A 20,809-nucleotide genomic window follows, 5' to 3' on the forward strand; every position below is an offset into this window, starting at 1 on the left:
TACCTGAATCCACTCATTGTGCTGCTAAGGGCCTGATGACACAGATTTCATTGCTGAGTGATATTGCTTTGTAAGTAAATACCACATCTTTTTTATCCATTTTTCACTTTCTGTGATATTGAACTTGTACGGTAAACGAGGTTCTTGTAAACGGAGGCGTCCCAAGCTTTGGGGTGGCTGTGTCTTCTTGATTTTAATTTCCCTAAGCTATAGGACCATAGGTGGCAGTGCCCTAGGCTCTGTTGCTTTGTTTTTTAGATGTTTCAGGAAACACCATACACTTCTCCTGAGTGTCTGTTGGCAATTTACATCCCGCCCATCAGCATAACAAGGCTCCCAGTTCTCCATGGCCTGTCCTGCCTTTCTGGATTTTACACTTTTTTCAGATGGCCCTTTTGACCGGGGGGAAGTGAGACTTCATTGTAGTGCAGATTTCCTTTGCAAGTTTGCTTGGTTGGCCAAAAAGGGCGTATGCGTTTTTTCCTGAATATATTCAGGAAAAAACGCATACGCCCTTTTTGGCCAAGTGCATCATTGTGGACGTTCTGCCTCTTTTCTTAAGCTTTCAATGCAATTCCAATCTACCTCCTGAAATCGGTTTCCTGCAATTCTGCCCCGCTTTCAAGTCCTCTTGGCAGCCTTACTTCAGTCTATTTTTGGACGATAGCTGTCATTTATAACTCTGCAGGTTTGTGAATTACAGTGCCGCTGAGCTCCTTTCTTCAACTCGCTTTCTTGTGACCTGGCCGCAACACCGCAGGATGTCTTCAGGCCCTAATCTGGTTCCGGCATGGCACGCTGAGCCTTTGGTTAATTCCTCTTCCTGGTGGGAAATGAGAGTTAAATTTGCCCGTTCAGACACCTCCAGCTAGTCTCTCATTGGTTCTCGCTATTCCTGTTCATCTTCCGCAGAAATTGCAAACTGGGCCAAACAGGAGGTTAAAGGGACTGACTCTCCAAGTGGGGAGAGTGTTAGTAAAGCGTCTGGAATGTTGCACCCGAGTACCAGGGTACGAAAACTGAGACATATTTGAACACGTCTCCCGATCACATGGTTGATCATACTCTAGGTTCCACATGCATGTTTTAGCTGAAGGAAGAATACCTTAAACCTGGGTAGGTGAAACCCGTGGAATGGGTACCATGCAATATGACTTCAAAGGGTCTTCATTTGCTCACCGAACCTCTCCAATCCTATCACTGCTGCGTTTATGCCCCTGTACACATGCTTGATTCTCTTTCGGAGACATAGCAATCCATAGGTTTTAAGATACTTACTAGTCAGGTACATTCTTAGGCGTTTAATATGGGGTGTTGAGTCCATTTCGTTGAGCAAGGAGTAGCTCTTGTCTATTCCATATTTGGCTTAAGGAACTTTATCTGTGCTCATTTCAATCTCTGCTTTTATGCAGCACCCCAACTCACCTTTCCCCTTAAGCAAGCATAAGTTGGTTTTCTAAATTTGAGACCCTGTTCTGTTCTGTAATTCAGTTCCTGTGTAGCCAAGTTTCCATTCCGTGTATTACTGATATCTTATGATGTTTCTTTTTCTGTGTGACTTATTTCAGTTACAATCATCATACCTGAATCCACTCATTGTGCTGCTAAGGGCCTGATGACATAGATTTCATTGCTGAGTGATATTGCTTTGTAGGTGAATACCACAACTTCTTTATCCATTTTTCACTTTCTGCGATGTTGAACTTGTACTGTAAACGAGGTTCTTGTAAACAGAGCCGTTCCAAACTTTGGGGTGGCTGTGTCTTTTTGATTTTAATTTCCCTAAGCTATAGGACCATAAGTGGAAGTGCCCTAGGCTCTGTTGCTTTGTTTTTTAGATGTTTCAGGAAACACCATACACTTCTCCCGAGTGTCTGTTGGCAATTTACATCCCGCCCATCAGCATAACAAGGCTCCCAGTTCTCCATGGCCTGTTCTGCCTTTCTGGATTTTACACTTTTTTCAGATGGCCCTTTTGACCTGGGGAAAGTGAGAATTCATTGTAGTGCAGATTTCCTTTGCAAGCTTGCTTGGTTGGCCAAAAAGGGCTTATGCGTTTTTTCCTGAATATATTCAGGAAAAAACGCATACGCCCTTTTTGGCCAAGTGCATCATTGTGGACGTTCTGCCTCTTTTCCTATGCTTTCAATGCAATTCCAGTCTACCTCCTGAAATCGGTTTCCTGCAATTCTGCCCCGCTTTCAAGTCCTCTTGGCAGCCTTACTTCAGTCTATTTTTGGACGATAGCTGTCATTTATAACTCTGCAGGTTTGTGAATTACAGTGCCCCTGAGCTCCTTTCTTCAACTCGCTTTCTTGTGACCTGGCCGCAACACCGCAGGATGGCTTCAGGCCCTAATCTGGTTCCGGCCCGGCATGCTGAGCCTTTGGTTAATTCCTCTTCCTGGTGGGAAATGAGAGTTAAATTTGCCCGTCCAGACACCTGCAGCTAGCCTCTCATTGGTTCTCGCTATTCCTGTTCATCTTCCGCAGAAATTGCAAACTGGGCCAAACAGGAGGTTAAAGGCGCTGACTCTCCAAGTGGGGAGAGTGTTAGTAAAGCGTCTGGAATGTTGCACCCGAGTACCAGGGTACGAAAACTGAGACATATTTGAACACGTCTCCCGATCACATGGTTGATCATACTCTGGGTTCCACATGCATGTTTTAGCTGAAGGAAGAATACCTAAAACCTGGGTAGTTGAAACCCGTGGAATGGGTACCATGCAATATGACTTCAAACGGTCTTCATTTGCTCACCGAACCTCTCCAATCCTATCACTGCTGCGTTTATGCCCCTGTACACATGCTTGATTCTCTTTCGGAGACATAGCAATCTATAGGTTTTAAGATACTTACTAGTCAGGTACATTCTTAGGCGTTTAATATGCGGTGTTGAGTCCATTTCGTTGAGCAAGGAGTAGCTCTTGTCTATTCCATATTTGGCTTAAGGAACTTTATCTGTGCTCATTTCAATCTCTGGTTTTATGCAGCACCCCAACTCACCTTTCCCCTTAAGCAAGCATAAGTTGGTTTTCGAAATTTGAGACCCTGTTCTGTTCTGTAATTCAGTTCCTGTGTAGCCAAGTTTACATTCCGTGTATTACTGATATCTTATGATGTTTCTTTTTCTGTGTGACTTATTTCAGTTAGAATCATCATACCTGAATCCACTCATTGTGCTGCTAAGGGCCTGATGACACAGATTTCATTGCTGAGTGATATTGCTTTGTAAGTAAATACCACATCTTTTTTATCCATTTTTCACTTTCTGTGATATTGAACTTGTACGGTAAACGAGGTTCTTGTAAACGGAGGCGTCCCAAACTTTGGGGTGGCTGTGTCTTCTTGATTTTAATTTCCCTAAGCTATAGGACCATAAGTGGCAGTGCCCTAGGCTCTGTTGCTTTGTTTTTTAGATGTTTCAGGAAACACCATACACTTCTCCTGAGTGTCTGTTGGCAATTTACATCGCGCCCATCAGCATAACAAGGCTCCCAGTTCTCCATGGCCTGTCCTGCCTTTCTGGATTTTACACTTTTTTCAGATGGCCCTTTTGACCGGGGGGAAGTGAGACTTCATTGTAGTGCAGATTTCCTTTGCAAGTTTGCTTGGTTGGCCAAAAAGGGCGTATGCGTTTTTTCCTGAATATATTCAGGAAAAAATGCATACGCCCTTTTTGGCCAAGTGCATCATTGTGGACGTTCTGCCTCTTTTCTTAAGCTTTCAATGCAATTCCAATCTACCTCCTGAAATCGGTTTCCTGCAATTCTGCCCCGCTTTCAAGTACTCTTGGCAGCCTTACTTCAGTCTATTTTTGGACGATAGCTGTCATTTATAACTCTGCAGGTTTGTGAATTACAGTGCCGCTGAGCTCCTTTCTTCAACTCGCTTTCTTGTGACCTGGCCGCAACACCGCAGGATGTCTTCAGGCCCTAATGTGGTTCCGTCATGGCACGCTGAGCCTTTGGTTAATTCCTCTTCCTGGTGGGAAATGAGAGTTAAATTTGCCCGTTCAGACACCTCCAGCTAGTCTCTCATTGGTTCTCGCTATTCCTGTTCATCTTCCGCAGAAATTGCAAACTGGGCCAAACAGGAGGTTAAAGGGACTGACTCTCCAAGTGGGGAGAGTGTTAGTAAAGCGTCTGGAATGTTGCACCCGAGTACCAGGGTACGAAAACTGAGACATATTTGAACACGTCTCCCGATCACATGGTTGATCATACTCTAGGTTCCACATGCATGTTTTAGCTGAAGGAAGAATACCTTAAACCTGGGTAGGTGAAACCCGTGGAATGGGTACCATGCAATATGACTTCAAAGGGTCTTCATTTGCTCACCGAACCTCTCCAATCCTATCACTGCTGCGTTTATGCCCCTGTACACATGCTTGATTCTCTTTCGGAGACATAGCAATCCATAGGTTTTAAGATACTTACTAGTCAGGTACATTCTTAGGCGTTTAATATGGGGTGTTGAGTCCATTTCGTTGAGCAAGGAGTAGCTCTTGTCTATTCCATATTTGGCTTAAGGAACTTTATCTGTGCTCATTTCAATCTCTGCTTTTATGCAGCACCCCAACTCACCTTTCCCCTTAAGCAAGCATAAGTTGGTTTTCTAAATTTGAGACCCTGTTCTGTTCTGTAATTCAGTTCCTGTGTAGCCAAGTTTCCATTCCGTGTATTACTGATATCTTATGATGTTTCTTTTTCTGTGTGACTTATTTCAGTTACAATCATCATACCTGAATCCACTCATTGTGCTGCTAAGGGCCTGATGACATAGATTTCATTGCTGAGTGATATTGCTTTGTAGGTGAATACCACAACTTCTTTATCCATTTTTCACTTTCTGCGATGTTGAACTTGTACTGTAAACGAGGTTCTTGTAAACAGAGCCGTTCCAAACTTTGGGGTGGCTGTGTCTTTTTGATTTTAATTTCCCTAAGCTATAGGACCATAAGTGGAAGTGCCCTAGGCTCTGTTGCTTTGTTTTTTAGATGTTTCAGGAAACACCATACACTTCTCCCGAGTGTCTGTTGGCAATTTACATCCCGCCCATCAGCATAACAAGGCTCCCAGTTCTCCATGGCCTGTTCTGCCTTTCTGGATTTTACACTTTTTTCAGATGGCCCTTTTGACCTGGGGAAAGTGAGAATTCATTGTAGTGCAGATTTCCTTTGCAAGCTTGCTTGGTTGGCCAAAAAGGGCGTATGCGTTTTTTCCTGAATATATTCAGGAAAAAACGCATACGCCCTTTTTGGCCAAGTGCATCATTGTGGACGTTCTGCCTCTTTTCCTATGTTTTCAATGCAATTCCAGTCTACCTCCTGAAATCGTTTTCCTGCAATTCTGCCCCGCTTTCAAGTCCTCTTGGCAGCCTTACTTCAGTCTATTTTTGGACGATAGCTGTCATTTATAACTCTGCAGGTTTGTGAATTACAGTGCCACTGAGCTCCTTTCTTCAACTCGCTTTCTTGTGACCTGGCCGCAACACCGCAGGATGGCTTCCAGCCCTAATCTGGTTCCGGCCCGGCATGCTGAGCCTTTGGTTAATTCCTCTTCCTGGTGGGAAATGAGAGTTAAATTTGCCCGTCCAGACACCTGCAGCTAGCCTCTCATTGGTTCTCGCTATTCCTGTTCATCTTCCGCAGAAATTGCAAACTGGGCCAAACAGGAGGTTAAAGGCGCTGACTCTCCAAGTGGGGAGAGTGTTAGTAAAGCGTCTGGAATGTTGCACCCGAGTACCAGGGTACGAAAACTGAGACATATTTGAACACGTCTCCCAATCACATGGTTGATCATACTCTGGGTTCCACATGCATGTTTTAGCTGAAGGAAGAATACCTAAAACCTGGGTAGTTGAAACCCGTGGAATGGGTACCATGCAATATGACTTCAAAGGGTCTTCATTTGCTCACCGAACCTCTCCAATCCTATCACTGCTGCGTTTATGCCCCTGTACACATGCTTGATTCTCTTTTGGAGACATAGCAATCTATAGGTTTTAAGATACTTACTAGTCAGGTACATTCTTAGGCGTTTAATATGCGGTGTTGAGTCCATTTCGTTGAGCAAGGAGTAGCTCTTGTCTATTCCATATTTCGCTTAAGGAACTTTATCTGTGCTCATTTCAATCTCTGGTTTTATGCAGCACCCCAACTCACCTTTACCCTTAAGCAAGCATAAGTTGGTTTTCTAAATTTGAGACCCTGTTCTGTTCTGTAATTCAGTTCCTGTGTAGCCAAGTTTCCATTCCGTGTATTACTGATATCTTATGATGTTTCTTTTTCTGTGTGACTTATTTCAGTTAGAATCATCATACCTGAATCCACTCATTGTGCTGCTACGGGCCTGATGACATAGATTTCATTGCTGAGTGATACTGCATTGTAAGTGAATACCACAACTTCTTTATCCATTTTTCACTTTCTGCGATGTTGAACTTGTACTGTAAACGAGGTTCTTGTAAACAGAGCCGTTCCAAACTTTGGGGTGGCTGTGTCTTTTTGATTTTAATTTCCCTAAGCTATAGGACCATAAGTGGAAGTGCCCTAGGTTCTGTTGCTTTGTTTTTTAGATGTTTCAGGAAACACCATACACTTCTCCCAAGTGTCTGTTGGCAATTTACATCCCGCCCATCAGCATAACAAGGCTCCCAGTTCTCCATGGCCTGTCCTGCCTTTCTGGATTTTACACTTTTTTCAGATGGCCCTTTTGACCGGGGGGAAGTGAGACTTCATTGTAGTGCAGATTTCCTTTGCAAGCTTGCTTGGTTGGCCAAAAAGTGCGTATGCGTTTTTTCCTGAATATATTCAGGAAAAAACGCATACGCCCTTTTTGGCCAAGTGCATCATTGTGGACGTTCTGCCTCTTTTCCTATGCTTTCAATGCAATTCCAGTCTACCTCCTGAAATCGGTTTCCTGCAATTCTGCCCCGCTTTCAAGTCCTCTTGGCAGCCTTACTTCAGTCTATTTTTGGACGATAGCTGTCATTTATAACTCTGCAGGTTTGTGAATTACAGTGCCCCTGAGCTCCTTTCTTCAACTCGCTTTCTTGTGACCTGGCCGCAACACCGCAGGATGGCTTCAGGCCTTAATCTGCTTCCGGCCCGGCATTCTGAGCCTTTGGTTAATTCCTCTTCCTGGTGGGAAATGAGAGTTAAATTTGCCCGTCCAGACACCTCCAGCTAGCCTCTCATTGGTTCTCGCTATTCCTGTTCATCTTCCGCAGAAATTGCAAACTGGGCCAAACAGGAGGTTAAAGGGACTGACTCTCCAAGTCGGGAGAGTGTTAGTAAAGCGTCTGGAATGTTGCACCCGAGTACCAGGGTACGAAAACTGAGACATATTTGAACACCTCTCCCGTTCACATGGTTGATCATACTCTGGGTTCCACATGCATGGTTTAGCTGAAGGAAGAATACCTTAAACCTGGAGAGTTGAGACCCGTGTAATGGGTACCATGCAATATGACTTCAAAGGGTCTTCATTTGCTCACCGAACATCTCCAATCCTATCACTGCTGCGTTTATGCCCCTGTACACATGCTTGATTCTCTTTCGGAGACATAGCAATCCCTAGGTTTTAAGATACTTACTAGTCAGGTACATTCTTAGGCGTTTAATATGCGGTGTTGAGTCCATTTCTTTGAGCAAGGAGTAGCTCTTGTCTATTCCATATTTGGCTTAAGGAACTTTATCTGTGCTCATTTCAATCTCTGGTTTTATGCAGCACCCCAACTCACCTTTCCCCTTAAGCAAGCATAAGTTGGTTTTCTAAATTTGAGACCCTGTTCTGTTCTGTAATTCAGTTCCTGTGTAGCCAAGTTTACATTCCGTGTATTACTGATATCTTATGATGTTTCTTTTTCTGTGTGACTTATTTCATTTAGAATCATCATACCTGAATCCACTCATTGTGCTGCTAAGGGCCTGATGACACAGATTTCATTGCTGAGTGATATTGCTTTGTAAGTAAATACCACAACTTTTTTATCCATTTTTCACTTTCTGCGATGTTGAACTTGTACTGTAAACGAGGTTCTTGTAAACAGAGCCGTTCGAAACTTTGGGGTGGCTGTGTCTTTTTGATTTTAAATTCCCTAAGCTATAGGACCATAAGTGGAAGTGCCCTAGGCTCTCTTGCTTTGTTTTTTAGATGTTTCAGGAAACACCATACACTTCTCCCGAGTGTCTGTTGGCAATTTACATCCCGCCCTTCAGCATAACAAGGCTCCCAGTTCTCCATGGCCTGTCCTGCCTTTCTGGATTTTACACTTTTTTCAGATGGCCCTTTTGACCGGGGGGAAGTGAGACTTCATTGTAGTGCAGATTTCCTTTGCAAGCTTGCTTGGTTGGCCAAAAAGTGCGTATGCGTTTTTTCCTGAATGTATTCAGGAAAAAACGCATACGCCCTTTTTGGCCAAGTGCATCATTGTGGACGTTCTGCCTCTTTTCCTATGCTTTCAATGCAATTCCAGTCTACCTCCTGAAATCGGTTTCCTGCAATTCTGCCCCGCTTTCAAGTCCTCTTGGCAGCCTTACTTCAGTCTATTTTTGGACGATAGCTGTCATTTATAACTCTGCAGGTTTGTGAATTACAGTGCCCCTGAGCTCCTTTCTTCAACTCGCTTTCTTGTGACCTGGCCGCAACACCGCAGGATGGCTTCGGGCCCTAATCTGGTTCCGGCCCGGCATGCTGAGCCTTTGGTTATTTCCTCTTCCTGGTGGGAAATGAGAGTTAAATTTGCCCGTCCAGACACCTGCAGCTAGCCTCTCATTGGTTCTCGCTATTCCTGTTCATCTTCTGCAGAAATTGCAAACTGGGCCAAACCGGAGGTTAAAGGCGCTGACTCTCCAAGTGGGGAGAGTGTTAGTAAAGCGTCTGGAATGTTGCACCCGAGTACCAGGGTACGAAAACTGAGACATATTTGAACACGTCTCCCGATCACATGGTTGATCATACTCTGGGTTCCACATGCATGTTTTAGCTGAAGGAAGAATACCTAAAACCTGGGTAGTTGAAACCCATGGAATGGGTACCATGCAATATGACTTCAAAGGGTCTTCATTTGCTCACCGAACCTCTCCAATCCTATCACTGCTGCGTTTATGCCCCTGTACACATGCTTGATTCTCTTTCGGAGACATAGCAATCTATAGGTTTTAAGATACTTACTAGTCAGGTACATTCTTAGGCGTTTAATATGCGGTGTTGAGTCCATTTCGTTGAGCAAGGAGTAGCTCTTGTCTATTCCATATTTGGCTTAAGGAACTTTATTTGTGCTCATTTCAATCTCTGGTTTTATGCAGCACCCCAACTCACCTTTCCCCTTAAGCAAGCATAAGTTGGTTTTCTAAATTTGAGAACCTGTTCTGTTCTGTAATTCAGTTCCTGTGTAGCCAAGTTTACATTCCGTGTATTACTGATATCTTATGATGTTTCTTTTTCTGTGTGACTTATTTCAGTTAGAATCATCATACCTGAATCCACTCATTATGCTGCTACGGGCCTGATGACATAGGTTTCATTGCTGAGTGATACTGCATTGTACGTAAGTACCACAAGTTCTTTATCCATTTTTCATTTTCTGTGATATTGAACTTGTAAGGTAAACGAGGTTCTTGTAAACAGAGGCGTCCCAAACTTTGGGGTGGCTGTGTCTTTTTGATTTTAATTTCCCTAAGCTATAGGACCATAAGTGGGAGTGCCCTAGGCTCTGTTGCTTTGTTTTTTAGATGTTTCAGGAAACACCATACACTTCTCCCGAGTGTCTGTTGGCAATTTACATCCCGCCCATCAGCATAACAAGGCTCCCAGTTCTCCATGGCCTGTCCTGCCTTTCTGGATTTTACACTTTTTTCAGATGGCCCTTTTGACCGGGGGGAAGTGAGACTTCATTGTAGTGCAGATTTCCTTTGCAAGTTTGCTTGGTTGGCCAAAAAGGGCGTATGCGTTTTTTCCTGAATATATTCAGGAAAAAACGCATACGCCCTTTTTGGCCAAGTGCATCATTGTGGACGTTCTGCCTCTTTTCCTATGCTTTCAATGCAATTCCAATCTACCTCCTGAAATCGGTTTCCTGCAATTCTGCCCCGCTTTCGAGTCCTCTTGGCAGCCTTACTTCAGTCTATTTTTGGACGATAGCTGTCATTTATAACTCTGCAGGTTTGTGAATTACAGTGCCCCTGAGCTCCTTTCTTCAACTCGCTTTCTTGTGAGCTGGCCGCAACACCGCAGGTTGGCTTCAGGCCATAATCTGGTTCCGGTACGGCACGCTGAGCCTTTGGTTATTTCCTCTTCCTGGTGGGAAATGAGAGTTAAATTTGCCCGTCCAGACACCTCCAGCTAGCCTCTCATTGGTTCTCGCTATTCCTGTTCATCTTCCGCAGAAATTGCAAACTGGGCCAAACAGGAGGTTAAAGGGACTGACTCTCCAAGTTGGGAGAGTGTTAGTAAAGCGTCTGGAATGTTGCACCCGAGTACCAGGGTACGAAAACTGAGACATATTTGAACACGTCTCCCGTTCACATGGTTGATCATACTCTGGGTTCCACATGCATATTTTAGCTGAAGGAAGAATACCTTAAACCTGGAGAGTTGAGACCCGTGTAATGGGTACCATGCAATATGACTTCAAAGGGTCTTCATTTGCTCACCGAACCTCTCCAATCCTATCACTGCTGCGTTTATGCCCCTCTACACACGCTTGATTCTCTTTTGGAGACATAGCAATCCATAGGTTTTAAGATACTTACTAGTCAGGTACATTCTTAGGCGTTTAATATGCGGTGTTGAGTCCATTTCGTTGAGCAAGGAGTAGCTCTTGTCTATTCCATATTTGGCTTAAGGAACTTTATCTGTGCTCATTTCAATCTCTGGTTTTATGCAGCACCCCAACTCACCTTTCCCCTTAAGCAAGCATAAGTTGGTTTTCTAAATTTGAGACCCTGTTCTGTTTTGGAATGCAGTTCCTGTGTAGCCAAGTATACATTCCGTGTATTAGTGATATCTTATGATGTTTCTTTTTCTGTGTGACTTATTTCAGTTAGAATCATCGTACCTGAATCCACTCATTATGCTGCTACGGACCTGATGACATAGATTTCATTGCTGAGTGATACTGCATTGTACGTAAGTACCACAAGTTCTTTATCCATTTTTCACTTTCTGCGATGTTGAACTTGTACTGTAAACGAGGTTCTTGTAAACAGAGCCGTTCCAAACTTTGGGGTGGCTGTGTCTTTTTGATTTTAATTTCCCTAAGCTATAGGACCATAAGTGGAAGTGCCCTAGGTTCTGTTGCTTTGTTTTTTAGATGTTTCAGGAAACACCATACACTTCTCCCGAGTGGTTGTTGGCAATTTACATCCCGCCCTTCAGCATAACAAGGCTCCCAGTTCTCCATGGCCTGTCCTGCCTTTCTGGATTTTACACTTTTTTCAGATGGCCCTTTTCACCGGGGGGAAGTGAGACTTCATTGTAGTGCAGATTTCGTTTGCAAGCTTGCTTGGTTGGCCAAAAAGGGCGTATGCGTTTTTTCCTGAATATATTCAGGAAAAAACGCATACGCCCTTTTTGGCCAAGTGCATCATTGTGGACGTTCTGCCTCTTTTCCTATGCTTTCAATGCAATTCCAGTCTACCTCCTGAAATCGGTTTCCTGCAATTCTGCCCCGCTTTCAAGTCCTCTTGGCAGCCTTACTTCAGTCTATTTTTGGACGATAGCTGTCATTTATAACTCTGCAGGTTTGTGAATTACAGTGCCCCTGAGCTCCTTTCTTCAACTCGCTTTCTTGTGACCTGGCCACAACACCGCAGGATGGCTTCAGGCCCTAATCTGGTTCCGGCCAGGCATGCTGAGCCTTTGGTTAATTCCTCTTCCTGGTGGGAAATGAGAGTTAAATTTGCCCGTCCAGACACCTGCAGCTAGCCTCTCATTGGTTCTCGCTATTCCTGTTCATCTTCCACAGAAATTGCAAACTGGGCCAAACAGGAGGTTAAAGGCGCTGACTCTCCAAGTGGGGAGAGTGTTAGTAAAGCGTCTGGAATGTTGCACCCGAGTACCAGGGTACGAAAACTGAGACATATTTGAACACGTCTCCCGATCACATGGTTGATCATACTCTGGGTTCCACATGCATGTTTTAGCTGAAGGAAGAATACCTAAAACCTGGGTAGTTGAAACCCGTGGAAAGGGTACCATGCAATATGACTTCAAAGGGTCTTCATTTGCTCACCGAACCTCTCCAATCCTATCACTGCTGCGTTTATGCCCCTGTACACATGCTTGATTCTCTTTCGGAGACATAGCAATCTATAGGTTTTAAGATACTTACTAGTCAGGTACATTCTTAGGCGTTTAATATGCGGTGTTGAGTCCATTTCTTTGAGCAAGGAGTAGCTCTTGTCTATTCCATATTTGGCTTAAGGAACTTTATCTGTGCTCATTTCAATCTCTGGTTTTATGCAGCACCCCAACTCACCTTTACCCTTAAGCAAGCATAAGTTGGTTTTCTAAATTTGAGACCCTGTTCTGTTCTGTAATTCAGTTCCTGTGTAGCCAAGTTTACATTCCGTGTATTACTGATATCTTATGATGTTTCTTTTTCTGTGTGACTTATTTCAGTTAGAATCATCATACCTGAATCCACTCATTGTGCTGCTAAGGGCCTGATGACACAGATTTCATTGCTGAGTGATATTGCTTTGTAAGTAAATACCACATCTTTTTTATCCATTTTTCACTTTCTGTGATATTGAACTTGTACGGTAAACGAGGTTCTTGTAAACGGAGGCGTCCCAAACTTTGGGGTGGCTGTGTCTTCTTGATTTTAATTTCCCTAAGCTATAGGACCATAAGTGGCAGTGCCCTAGGCTCTGTTGCTTTGTTTTTTAGATGTTTCAGGAAACACCATACACTTCTCCGGAGTGTCTGTTGGCAATTTACATCCCGCCCATCAGCATAACAAGGCTCCCAGTTCTCCATGGCCTGTCCTGCCTTTCTGGATTTTACACTTTTTTCAGATGGCCCTTTTGACCGGGGGGAAGTGAGACTTCATTGTAGTGCAGATTTCCTTTGCAAGTTTGCTTGGTTGGCCAAAAAGGGCGTATGCGTTTTTTCCTGAATATATTCAGGAAAAAACGCATACGCCCTTTTTGGCCAAGTGCATCATTGTGGGCGTTCTGCCTCTCTTCTTAAGCTTTCAATGCAATTCCAATCTACCTCCTGAAATCGGTTTCCTGCAATTCTGCCCCGCTTTCAAGTCCTCTTGGCAGCCTTACTTCAGTCTATTTTTGGACGATAGCTGTCATTTATAACTCTGCAGGTTTGTGAATTACAGTGCCGCTGAGCTCCTTTCTTCAACTCGCTTTCTTGTGACCTGGCCGCAACACCGCAGGATGTCTTCAGGCCCTAATCTGGTTCCGGCATGGCACGCTGAGCCTTTGGTTAATTCCTCTTCCTGGTGGGAAATGAGAGTTAAATTTGCCCGTTCAGACACCTCCAGCTAGTCTCTCATTGGTTCTCGCTATTCCTGTTGATCTTCCGCAGAAATTGCAAACTGGGCCAAACAGGAGGTTAAAGGGACTGACTCTCCAAGTCGGGAGAGTGTTAGTAAAGCGTCTGGAATGTTGCACCCGAGTACCAGGGTACGAAAACTGAGACATATTTGAACACGTCTCCCGATCACATGGTTGATCATACTCTAGGTTCCACATGCATGTTTTAGCTGAAGGAAGAATACCTTAAACCTGGGTAGGTGAAACCTGTGGAATGGGTACCATGCAATATGACTTCAAAGGGTCTTCGTTTGCTCACCGAACCTCTCCAATCCTATCACTGCTGCGTTTATGCCCCTGTACACATGCTTGATTCTCTTTCGGAGACATAGCAATCCATAGGTTTTAAGATACTTACTAGTCAGGTACATTCTTAGGCGTTTAATATGCGGTGTTGAGTCCATTTCGTTGAGCAAGGAGTAGCTCTTGTCTATTCCATATTTGGCTTAAGGAACTTTATCTGTGCTCATTTCAATCTCTGGTTTTATGCAGCACCCCAACTCACCTTTCCCCTTAAGCAAGCATAAGTTGGTTTTCTAAATTTGAGACCCTGTTCTGTTCTGTAATTCAGTTCCTGTGTAGCCAAGTTTCCATTCCGTGTATTACTGATATCTTATGATGTTTCTTTTTCTGTGTGACTTATTTCAGTTAGAATCATCATACCTGAATCCACTCATTGTGCTGCTACGGGCCTGATGACATAGATTTCATTGCTGAGTGATACTGCATTGTAAGTGAATACCACAACTTCTTTATCCATTTTTCACTTTCTGCGATGTTGAACTTGTACTGTAAACGAGGTCCTTGTAAACAGAGCCGTTCCAAACTTTGGGGTGGCTGTGTCTTTTTGATTTTAATTTCCCTAAGCTATAGGACCATAAGTGGAAGTGCCCTAGGCTCTGTTGCTTTGTTTCTTAGATGTTTCAGGAAACACCATACACTTCTCCCAAGTGTCTGTTGGCAATTTACATCCCGCCCATCAGCATAACAAGGCTCCCAGTTCTCCATGGCCTGTCCTGCCTTTCTGGATTTTACACTTTTTTCAGATGGCCCTTTTGACCGGGGGGAAGTGAGACTTCATTGTAGTGCAGATTTCCTTTGCAAGCTTGCTTGGTTGGCCAAAAAGGGCGTATGCGTTTTTTCCTGAATATATTCAGGAAAAAACGCATACGCCCTTTTTGGCCAAGTGCATCATTGTGGACGTTCTGCCTCTTTTCCTATGCTTTCAATGCAATTCCAGTCTACCTCCTGAAATCGGTTTCCTGCAATTCTGCCCCGCTTTCAAGTCCTCTTGGCAGCCTTACTTCAGTCTATTTTTGGACGATAGCTGACATTTATAACTCTGCAGGTTTGTGAATTACAGTGCCCCTGAGCTCCTTTCTTCAACTCGCTTTCTTGTGACCTGGCCGCAACACCGCAGGATGGCTTCAGGCCCTAATCTGGTTCCGGCCCGGCATTCTGAGCCTTTGGTTAATTCCTCTTCCTGGTTGGAAATGAGAGTTAAATTTGCCCGTCCAGACACCTCCAGCTAGCCTCTCATTGGTTCTCCCTATTCCTGTTCATCTTCCGCAGAAATTGCAAACTGGGCCAAACAGGAGGTTAAAGGGACTGACTCTCCAAGTCGGGAGAGTGTTAGTAAAGCGTCTGGAATGTTGCACCCGAGTACCAGGGTAGGAAAACTGAGACATATTTGAACACGTCTCCCGATCACATGGTTGATCATACTCTGGGTTCCACATGCATGGTTTAGCTGAAGGAAGAATACCTTAAACCTGGAGAGTTGAGACCCGTGTAATGTGTACCATGCAATATGACTTCAAAGGGTCTTCATTTGCTCACCGAACATCTCCAATCCTATCACTGCTGCGTTTATGCCCCTGTACACATGCTTGATTCTCTTTCGGAGACATAGCAATCCCTAGGTTTTAAGATACTTACTAGTCAGGTACATTCTTAGGCGTTTAATATGCGGTGTTGAGTCCATTTCTTTGAGCAAGGAGTAGCTCTTGTCTATTCCATATTTGGCTTAAGGAACTTTATCTGTGCTCATTTCAATCTCTGGTTTTATGCAGCACCCCAACTCACCTTTCCCCTTAAGCAAGCATAAGTTGGTTTTCTAAATTTGAGACACTGTTCTGTTCTGTAATTCAGTTCCTGTGTAGCCAAGTTTACATTCCGTGTATTACTGATATCTTATGATGTTTCTTTTTCTGTGTGACTTATTTCAGTTAGAATCATCATACCTGAATCCACTCATTGTGCTTCTAAGGGCCTGATGACACAGATTTCATTGCTGAGTGATATTGCTTTGTAAGTAAATACCACAACTTTTTTATCCATTTTTCACTTTCTGCGATGTTGAACTTGTAGTGTAAACGAGGTTCTTGTAAACAGAGCCGTTCGAAACTTTGGGGTGGCTGTGTCTTTTTGATTTTAAATTCCCTAAGCTATAGGACCATAAGTGGAAGTGCCCTAGGCTCTCTTGCTTTGTTTTTTAGATGTTTCAGGAAACACCATACACTTCTCCCGAGTGTCTGTTGGCAATTTACATCCCGCCCTTCAGCATAACAAGGCTCCCAGTTCTCCATGGCCTGTCCTGCCTTTCTGGATTTTACACTTTTTTCAGATGGCCCTTTTGACCGGGGGGAAGTGAGACTTCATTGTAGTGCAGATTTCCTTTGCAAGCTTGCTTGGTTGGCCAAAAAGTGCGTATGCGTTTTTTCCTGAATATATTCAGGAAAAAACGCATACGCCCTTTTTGGCCAAGTGCATCATTGTGGACGCTCTGCCTCTTTTCCTATGCTTTCAATGCAATTCCAGTCTACCTCCTGAAATCGGTTTCCTGCAATTCTGCCCCGCTTTCAAGTCCTCTTGGCAGCCTTACTTCAGTCTATTTTTGGACGATAGCTGTCATTTATAACTCTGCAGGTTTGTGAATTACAGTGCCCCTGAGCTCCTTTCTTCAACTCGCTTTCTTGTGACCTGGCCGCAACACCGCAGGATGGCTTCGGGCCATAATCTGGTTCCGGCCCGGCATGCTGAGCCTTTGGTTAATTCCTCTTCCTGGTGGGAAATGAGAGTTAAATTTGCCCGTCCAGACACCTGCAGCTAGCCTCTCATTGGTTCTCGTTATTCCTGTTCATCTTCCACAGAAATTGCAAACTGGGCCAAACAGGAGGTTAAAGGCACTGACTCTCCAAGTGGGGAGAGTGTTAGTAAAGCGTCTGGAATGTTGCACCCGAGTACCAGGGGAAGAAAACTGAGACATATTTGAACACGTCTCCCGATCACATGGTTGATCATACTTGGGTTCCACATGCATGTTTTAGCTGAAGGAAGAATACCTAAAACCTGGGTAGTTGAAACCCGTGGAATGGGTACCATGCAATATGACTTCAAAGGGTCTTCATTTGCTCACCGAACCTCTCCAATCCTATCACTGCTGCGTTTATGCCCCTGTACACATGCTTGATTCTCTTTCGGAGACATAGCAATCCATAGGTTTTAAGATACTTACTAGTCAGGTACGTTCTTAGGCGTTTAATAGGCGGTGTTGAGTCCATTTCGTTGAGCAAGGAGTAGCTCTTGTCTAATCCATATTTGGCTTAAGGAACTTTATCTGTGCTCATTTCAATCTCTGGTTTTATGCAGCACCCCAACTCACCTTTCCCCTTAAGCAAGCATAAGTTGGTTTTCGAAATTTGAGACCCTGTTCTGTTCTGTAATTCAGTTCCTGTGTAGCCAAGTTTATATTCCGTGTATTACTGATATCTTATGATGTTTCTTTTTCTGTGTGACTTATTTCAGTTAGAATCATCATACCTGAATCCACTCATTGTGCTGCTAAGGGCCTGATGACACAGATTTCATTGCTGAGTGATATTGCTTTTTAAGTAAATACCACAACTTCTTTATCCATTTTTCACTTTCTGCGATGTTGAACTTGTACTGTAAACGAGGTTCTTGTAAACAGAGCCGTTCCAAACTTTGGGGTGGCTGTGTCTTTTTGATTTTAATTTCCCTAAGCTATAGGACCATAAGTGGAAGTGCCCTAGGCTATGTTGCTTTGTTTTTTAGATGTTTCAGGAAACACCATACACTTCTCCCGAGTGGTTGTTGGCAATTTACATCCCGCCCATCAGCATAACAAGGCTCCCAGTTCTCCATGGCCTGTTCTGCCTTTCTGGATTTTACACTTTTTTCAGATGGCCCTTTTGACCAGGGGGAAGTGAGACTTCATTGTAGTGCAGATTACCTTTGCAAGCTTGCTTGGTTGGCCAAAAAGGGCGTATGCATTTTTTCCTGAATATATTCAGGAAAAAACGCATACGCCCTTTTTGGCCAAGTGCATCATTGTGGACGTTCTGCCTCTTTTCCTATGCTTTCAATGCAATTCCAGTCTACCTCCTGAAATCGGTTTCCTGCAATTCTGCCCCGCTTTCAAGTCCTCTTGGCAGCCTTACTTCAGTCTATTTTTGGACGATAGCTGTCATTTATAACTCTGCAGGTTTGTGAATTACAGTGCCCCTGAGCTCCTTTCTTCAACTCGCTTTCTTGTGACCTGGCCGCAACACCGCAGGATGGCTTCAGGCCCTAATCTGGTTCCGGCCCGGCATGCTGAGCCTTTGGTTAATTCCTCTTCCTGGTGGGAAATGAGAGTTAAATTTGCCCGTCCAGACACCTGCAGCTAGCCTCTCATTGGTTCTCGCTATTCCTGTTCATCTTCCGCAGAAATTGCAAACTGGGCCAAACAGGAGGTTAAAGGCGCTGACTCTCCAAGTGGGGAGAGTGTTAGTAAAGCGTCTGGAATGTTGCACCCGAGTACCAGGGTACGAAAACTGAGACATATTTGAACACGTCTCTCGATCACATGGTTGATCATACTCTGGGTTCCACATGCATGTTTTAGCTGAAGGAAGAATACCTAAAACCTGGGTAGTTGAAACCCGTGGAATGGGTACCATGCAATATGACTTCAAAGGGTCTTCATTTGCTCACCGAACCTCTCCAATCCTATCACTGCTGCGTTTATGCCCCTGTACACATGCTTGATTCTCTTTCGGAGACATAGCAATCTATAGGTTTTAAGATACTTACTAGTCAGGTACATTCTTAGGCGTTTAATATGCGGTGTTGAGTCCATTTCGTTGAGCAAGGAGTAGCTCTTGTCTATTCCATATTTGGCTTAAGGAACTTTATCTGTGCTCATTTCAATCTCTGGTTTTATGCAGCACCCCAACTCACCTTTACCCTTAAGCAAGCATAAGTTGGTTTTCTAAATTTGAGACCATGTTCTGTTCTGTAATTCAGTTCCTGTGTAGCCAAGTTTACATTCCGTGTATTACTGATATCTTATGATGTTTCTTTTTCTGTGTGACTTATTTCAGTTAGAATCATCATACCTGAATCCACTCATTGTGCTGCTAAGGGCCTGATGACACAGATTTCATTGCTGAGTGATATTGCTTTGTAAGTAAATACCACATCTTTTTTATCCATTTTTCACTTTCTGTGTTGTTGAACTTGTACGGTAAACGAGGTTCTTGTAAACGGAGGCGTCCCAAACTTTGGGGTGGCTGTGTCTTCTTGATTTTAATTTCCCTAAGCTATAGGACCATAAGTGGCAGTGCCCTAGGCTCTGTTGCTTTGTTTTTTAGATGTTTCAGGAAACACCATACACTTCTCCTGAGTGTCTGTTGGCAATTTACATCCCGCCCATCAGCATAACAAGGCTCCCAGTTCTCCATGGCCTGTCCTGCCTTTCTGGATTTTACACTTTTTTCAGATGGCCCTTTTGACCGGGGGGAAGTGAGACTTCATTGTAGTGCAGATTTCCTTTGCAAGTTTGCTTGGTTGGCCAAAAAGGGCGTATGCGTTTTTTCCTGAATATATTCAGGAAAAAACGCATACGCCCTTTTTGGCCAAGTGCATCATTGTGGACGTTCTGCCTCTTTTCTTAAGCTTTCAATGCAATTCCAATCTACCTCCTGAAATCGGTTTCCTGCAATTCTGCCCCGCTTTCAAGTCCTCTTGGCAGCCTTACTTCAGTCTATTTTTGGACGATAGCTGTCATTTATAACTCTGCAGGTTTGTGAATTACAGTGCCGCTGAGCTCCTTTCTTCAACTCGCTTTCTTGTGACCTGGCCGCAACACCGCAGGATGTCTTCAGGCCCTAATCTGGTTCCGGCATGGCACGCTGAGCCTTTGGTTAATTCCTCTTCCTGGTGGGAAATGAGAGTTAAATTTGCCCGTTCAGACACCTCCAGCTAGTCTCTCATTGGTTCTCGCTATTCCTGTTCATCTTCCGCAGAAATTGCAAACTGGGACAAACAGGAGGTTAAAGGGACTGACTCTCCAAGTGGGGAGAGTGTTAGTAAAGCGTCTGGAATGTTGCACCCGAGTACCAGGGTACGAAAACTGAGACATATTTGAACACGTCTCCCGATCACATGGTTGATCATACTCTAGGTTCCACATGCATGTTTTAGCTGAAGGAAGAATACCTTAAACCTGGGTAGGTGAAACCCGTGGAATGGGTACCATGCAATATGACTTCAAAGGGTCTTCATTTGCTCACCGAACCTCTCCAATCCGATCACTGCTGCGTTTATGCCCCTGTACACATGCTTGATTCTCTTTCGGAGACATAGCAATCCATAGGTTTTAAGATACTTACTAGTCAGGTACATTCTTAGGCGTTTAATATGGGGTGTTGAGTCCATTTCGTTGAGCAAGGAGTAGCTCTTGTCTATTCCATATTTGGCTTAAGGAACTTTATCTGTGCTCATTTCAATCTCTGCTTTTATGCAGCACCCCAACTCACCTTTCCCCTTAAGCAAGCATAAGTTGGTTTTCTAAATTTGAGACCCTGTTCTGTTCTGTAATTCAGTTCCTGTGTAGCCAAGTTTCCATTCCGTGTATTACTGATATCTTATGATGTTTCTTTTTCTGTGTGACTTATTTCAGTTACAATCATCATACCTGAATCCACTCATTGTGCTGCTAAGGGCCTGATGACATAGATTTCATTGCTGAGTGATATTGCTTTGTAGGTGAATACCACAACTTCTTTATCCATTTTTCACTTTCTGCGATGTTGAACTTGTACTGTAAACGAGGTTCTTGTAAACAGAGCCGTTCCAAACTTTGGGGTGGCTGTGTCTTTTTGATTTTAATTTCCCTAAGCTATAGGACCATAAGTGGAAGTGCCCTAGGCTCTGTTGCTTTGTTTTTTAGCTGTTTCAGGAA

General features: G+C 43.9%; 2 long non-coding RNA genes across 7 annotated transcripts in view; both read left to right on the forward strand.

Moving 5' to 3' along the window:
• LOC307181353 overlaps positions 1–20,809 on the forward strand; it is an 881,369-nt gene that overhangs the window by 732,444 nt on the left and 128,116 nt on the right. For all 6 annotated transcript variants that reach the window (XR_013826529.1, XR_013826530.1, XR_013826531.1 and 3 more), the window contains one exon: positions 7,893–7,970. This is a non-coding gene — a long non-coding RNA (uncharacterized lncRNA). The remainder of the gene's footprint in view (positions 1–7,892; positions 7,971–20,809) is intronic.
• LOC307181355 overlaps positions 17,391–20,809 on the forward strand; it is a 123,706-nt gene continuing 120,287 nt past the window's right edge. Inside the window, exon 1 of the long non-coding RNA XR_013826536.1 lies at positions 17,391–17,453. This is a non-coding gene — a long non-coding RNA (uncharacterized lncRNA). The remainder of the gene's footprint in view (positions 17,454–20,809) is intronic.

The sequence above is a fragment of the Stenella coeruleoalba genome, assembly GCF_951394435.1.
Source record: "Stenella coeruleoalba genome assembly, contig: scaffold_48, whole genome shotgun sequence".
Classification (NCBI taxonomy): domain Eukaryota; kingdom Metazoa; phylum Chordata; class Mammalia; order Artiodactyla; family Delphinidae; genus Stenella; species Stenella coeruleoalba.